Source organism: Limulus polyphemus, unplaced genomic scaffold (genome assembly GCF_000517525.1).
Source record: "Limulus polyphemus unplaced genomic scaffold, Limulus_polyphemus-2.1.2 Scaffold2955, whole genome shotgun sequence".
In the NCBI taxonomy this organism is placed as follows: Eukaryota; Metazoa; Arthropoda; class Merostomata; order Xiphosura; family Limulidae; genus Limulus; species Limulus polyphemus.
The window spans coordinates 19,811-25,960 of NW_013668565.1; positions in this window are offsets into that span (position 1 = coordinate 19,811).

Below are 6,150 nucleotides of genomic sequence, written 5' to 3' on the forward strand. Positions count from 1 at the left end.
TTGGTAGGAATCCATCAACACGAACCACTACTGGTTTCCTCGAAGCTGACTTATTGGTAGTATTCTTCTTACACTGGCTTCTCATATGTCCTTGCTCTCCACAGTTCCAACATCCTTTCTGGGTAGTAGCCTTTCCTGCCATGGCATCTTCCCTGTGTTGAAGTTGCCGGCATTGAGCTCTCTTATGCCCAGGTTTGTTACAGTGCCAACAAAGTCCCTCAAACTTCTCTGAAAGCTGCCCTTTTCTCGCCTTGAATCCTGATGACTGTACCAACCTTGATACCTCTGTGTTGGACTTAACATAGGATTCGAATTCGAGAGCTCTGGCCATTGCATCCTGCATAGTAGAGGTGTGTGTTTGCTTCACTTTTATCTTCAATTGTGGACTGTCCAAGGCATATGCAAATTGATCCCTCAGAAACAACTTGAGGACATTGGGTGGTGCAGTTGGGTAAGCTTTCCAAATCCTGTGCCAGCTCTTGCAGGCTCTCCCCTTTAGCACGTCCTAATCCTAGCCTTGTAGACTTCGGACTGATTTTGGGTTCCATATCTGAGTTCTGGAGCAGCTACCAGTGCTCTATAGTTGTGTCTGTCACCTGCTGACAACTGTCCAAGTATTTCCAGTGATTGTCCCTTCAGGCTTGTTGCCAGTTATACTGCTTTCTGTTCCTCTGTCCATCCATTCATTTCTGCCAGGAGCTCCAATTGTGCTCTATATGTTTCCCACGGTGCCTTCCCATCTAATTCCTGTGGCTTCCTTCGCACTGGTTCACTCCTATTACTGACATTCATGTCTAAGATGTGATTTCTGACAGGAATGAAGATGTCTGTATTAAGGTTTAGCTGCGGGGTCTGGAAGGGGCTTCCTGGTGTCTGAGGCTGATTAGGTCGATGGCTAATTTAACCTCCTTGTGTAAAAGACAGTAAATCATCCTTTAATGTATTTAATTCACTTTGAAATTTACTCATCTTTTACATTTGTGTATGCTGGCTTTTTCTCAACTGTCGGAGACTTTCTTCTTGTTTATTTTTTTTCTCCTCCAACCACTGCTGTAGTCTCTCTTCTTGTTTCTTTTCTTTTTCGTCTAACAACTGCTGTAATCTCTCTTTTTGTTTCTTTTCTTTTCCTCCAACAACTGCTGTAATGTCTCTTCTTATTTCTTTTCTTTTCCCTCCAACAACTGCTGTAATCTCTCTTCTTGTATATTTTCTCATTCTTCTTGTTTCTTTTCTTTTTCCCCAACAGCTGCTGTAATCTCTCATCTTGTTTCTTTTGTTGTTCTTTTTGTTTCTTTTCTCGTTATTCTTGTTTCTTTTGCTGTTCTTGTATTGCTACCATCAAATCTGCTAAGCTGTAGTTTGATTTGCTACCTCTGGTTTCCATCTTCTGCTTTCTTTTTTTTTCATCCCACTTCTGACACCAATTTGTTACGTCTCTGTTCGTTTGTTAATTTCCCGTAGAAATTCTTTCAGAGAAACTTTAGTGATACAAGTCCTTTCTTAACTCAAACTAGTTTATTATTTCTCGATACAACTTCATAATACACAGAATTTCCACAGTCAATACGTTTGCAATCTCGATAACAAAACACACACTTTATATTACCGTCACTACCACTCACTGGACTCAATTATCTGTCTCTATCTTTATATCCACAATTATTTGTCGTGCTTATATACTGAAATAGAGGGCGCCTAGAGAAGACTAGAGTTGCCAGGAAAAGTTACGATCTTTCTAGAATCTCATGACGTGTTACCAGCGTCAGGTGACTTCCGCTGTCGTAACAGTGATATCTCGAGGCTACGACCTCCCCTATGTTAAATGAAAATGACAAGTAATATGGGTAGTACTGGTTGCTATGGGTAAATCCAACATCATAATAAAGAAAAATCAATACCGAAAAATAACCAATACATTAAACAAATTCATATAATAAAAATGCGCCATTTTAAGCAAAATAATGGCGATTACATTTTCATTCAACTTAGAAGTCCTTACTGAAGTTGTGGAAGATGCTCCAATTGCTAATGGCTATCCACTCGTACAAAGCACACACCTTCCAATAAGTACGATGTTCGTGAGGATATTGGTGGTAATCACAGGTTATTCTGTCACTAAAGTCGAAACGTCTATAAGCTGGACATCCATAATCTTCCAGATCATAACACGAAATACCTGACTGCTTCTGTAATATTTGTGCCTTTTCCTTACCCTTTCACGCAATCCTGGAGGATTCCTTGTTGGATTCTTAGGAAGCCTAACAGTGAATAGTCCCCATCAGTCCAGTGGAGACCATGTAGATAGACAGTACACCACAAGATGTGTCATCTGTCCGTTTCACTTAGGCGCTCCTTGGAGTAAGGAGGTCTGAAGCAATATATGTCTGTCCATCCCGAATGACAACCCTTCACGGCCGTTTCCTTGATTGAATAATGTCCATTTACCTGAAAACCCTTCATCTCTGCGATGGCGGTTCTCTGTCCTTGTTTCCTATGACCACAAGAAATTGTTACTACTTGTTCTTGTGGAGATTATTCACTTCACTTGCTCTGATCTCATCTTGCTCACACACATGTGTTTCTTGTACATCACATAACCCGCACACTCATTCTCACACTTTATTCAAATCACAATCACACTGTCAATACTTCCATCTGTTGATAGGAAGTCTCTGTCCTTTGACATCGTTTATTTCCTGACTCGTTGTTATTGTCTACAACTTTATTTATTTCTTGATTCTGGTCACTGCCTATTCATTTTCGTCATTTCTCGAACTCTTTGTACCTATTAATTTTGCCTAATAAATTTGATTATTATCAAACTTTAATAATCAATTAACCTCATCAATTGGTTAAGTTTAGTCAATTTTGCAATCCTCTACATAATCAATATATGTCCTGATTAGATGGGGTTTATTCATTTAATTCTACTATTTCAGGAGCTTCGAAATACTCAGACAAACCATTATTGTCTGGTCTTGTTATTTTTCTTTTTCTAGTTTTACATAACCCATCTAATGTCATTAACTTTAATAAAGCCAAATTATCTCTTTTGATATATATCGTTATGTTTACTAGTACTATTATTAAGCATAAGGTTATCAACACTGAGTTAGATAATTTCCAATTATTTAACGTCTGTCCTCCAGCTGTAGCTCGCAATTGGTCTACATGCTTTGGAAATCCTAAAGACTTAATCCTGACTTTCTAAGAGGTAAATGTTTAGTGTCTTCTAGTATATCTGTCAACTCTTTAATATATTTTTCTACATTTTTACTCTGAATTAATTGTAATTCCTTTTTAGTTAATAGTTCTTGTAACTCTGGACTCTTTACATTTAGTCGAGTTCCTATGTACTTAGTTTCACTTGTAAAGTTAGATGGCAAGGTAATACCTTGACTATGAGCTGAACAATTTCTAGCTAATTTTAGATAACCACTATTGTTTAACTTAACCACTCTAGTATGATAGTCAAATTAATGTACATTTGATTTTGGGCATACAACTGATAAAGTACGTTCATCTATAACGTTAAATCACCAAGTTCCTGGAGTTCTAGTTTTATAAAAGTAGAATGGTTTAGGAATAATTCTTTTTTTCTCACATAATTCAGTTATTCTATTCTTAATTCCTGTGAATATTACATAGTTACAAGTTACAATACGTACTGAATAAATACCTGAGTTAAGATCACAAACTCTGATAGGTCCGTCTATGCAATTTAACATGTCTTCTTCCGTCATTTCAACATATGTATGTTGATCACTCGAGAAAGCAATGTACGGTTTATCATTTGCTATAGTTAAAGCCAATGAACGATTTATGGTTAATGGTAAGGATATAATCTGATATAGTTTAAACATTCTATCAGTTGCTCTTAAGGATATTTCTATAAACATTCGTAAAGTATCTCTAACAGGTAATCTCCTTTCAATGTCGTCTAACACTCTTTCTGGTGTACTCGATGGTAAAAAAGATGAGCTTAACTTTTTATCTGCAGCTACATATAATGCTTGTATTAACTTAGCTAAGTCTGTCTTGCTACTTCCTACTGTAAAAGATAATTGTTGTAGATTATTCTGGATCTTAGTGTTAAAATCTAACATTTTCATTCCTGCTTTATGTAACTCAGTTTATCTTACTCTAGTGTGCATCAATGCATTAGTAATGTTTACTAAAGCTTCAGATACCCTTTTAATTTCTTGGTCATGTAACTTAATTGTCTGATTCAATGAGTTCATTACAGTTGCCTGTTCTCCTATTAAATGAATCATTTCTTTAGATACCTGTTGCTGTTGTGCTACCTTTTAATTTAATTATTGTAAATCGTCAGTGGTTGCTGTTCCAAACAAAAATTTTAGAATACTTCTATCTGCATTTATCAATCCCCATCTTTGTCTGATATAGATAAGCTATCTTTAATGTCTCTTAATTCTAGTAACAGTTCACCTATCTCGTCATGATATTGTCTAATTAAAGTCTTGTAATTTTCAATTGGTCCTTCCTGTAATATCCTAGCTAAGATAGCTATCCCTCGATTTCTCATGTGATATAATGTCACATTCTCTGAATCATTTGTATCAAAACTGACATAAGTATTCGCATTCAAGGATTTCTCAAACCATACCAACTCTTCCTGTAATATTATCAGTAACCGAACATATTGTGGAAATGGTGTATCTTCTACAATTATCCATTTATCTCCGGATAATATGAAATTACCCTCTTCAACAAAAATTACACCTACCTTGTTTTCTACTGACACAATACTCACATTCTGCCCGGTTCCAGTCTTCGTCAGCAACAGTATAAGAATCCCACTAAACCTAAAGATACATCTACTAAATAATACGTTTAGATGTAATACTTACATAATATAAATATATATATATATATATATAATACATTCAGACATCCAATAAAGGTATATATATATCTTATTTACTTTGACTTTTAACACTTTGCAAGTAGCTTATCATGTTATTAAAGACATTAATAACACTGGTTTCGTAAGATACAGCATTGACTGTATTTACATTGCTCCTAGGTTTGTGTATGACTACTTGTGGATTGAATCTACTGGTTTCCTTTGTCTTGTATGAGTCACTTCCGGTTGAGTTGATATAGGACCACGTGATCTAAGATTATAGTCATGGGTCACTACATCATCTTGTGTTGTCACTGGGGGACAATGGATATTATCTTCAGTTGCTTGAGCACTATCCTCATTGTTACCACTACTAATTGGGGTATTCTCTGTTGTTATCTCACCTAGTATTATGCTATCATTGCTCTCTACTCCCGGTATATCTGGTTCTATTACTTGTTCTTCATCATAAAAGATAAATCAAACTCATTTAAGTTATCAGTCTCTTCAAGAGTACTCTTATCTTGTTCTGATTTCTTAGTCTCTTCTGTGACACACTCATACTGACAAGGCTTATAACCCTTTACTTTCTTTAACCTGTTCACATGCACTAGCCGCTTACCATTTCCATAAATTTCTTGAATTTCAAAATTAACTGGACTAGTCTGTTTCAAGACTCTAAAAGGACCTTTCCATACATTTTTAGTGTTTCCATTCTTAACTATTGGGGTGTACAACAATACTGTTATGACAGCGACCCTGGGAACATGTGCGCTGGAATTTCTAGAAGGATCATGATTTATTCGGGGGAACCTCATGAATGTCCCAGCGTTTGCTAGATTGAAGAGAGATATAGTGGAGTCAAGCGAGCAGTAGGCACCTTAAGTAAAGTGTGTGAATCGCTGTGATTTATAGCGTGTGTTATAAGGTTGTTAAGTTTAAAGTGACTGTGGAAATTCTGTGTGTTACTAAAATTCGTATCGAGAAAGAATAAACTAGTTTTAATTAAGAAAGGACACCGGAAATTAACAAACAACCAAATACTAACAAATTGGTGTCAAAAAGTGGGATAAAAGAAAAAAAAAGAAGATGGAAACAAGAAGTGGCAAGAAAACTTGCAACAGTAGCAGCTCAAACAGAAAAATAAGCAAGAGAGATTACAGCAGTTGTTGGAGGAAAAAGAAAAGAAATAAGAAGAACGAGATAAGAAACAAGAAGAGAGATTACAGCAGTTGTTGGAGGAAAAAGAAAAGAAATAAGAAGAACGAGATAAGAAACAAGAA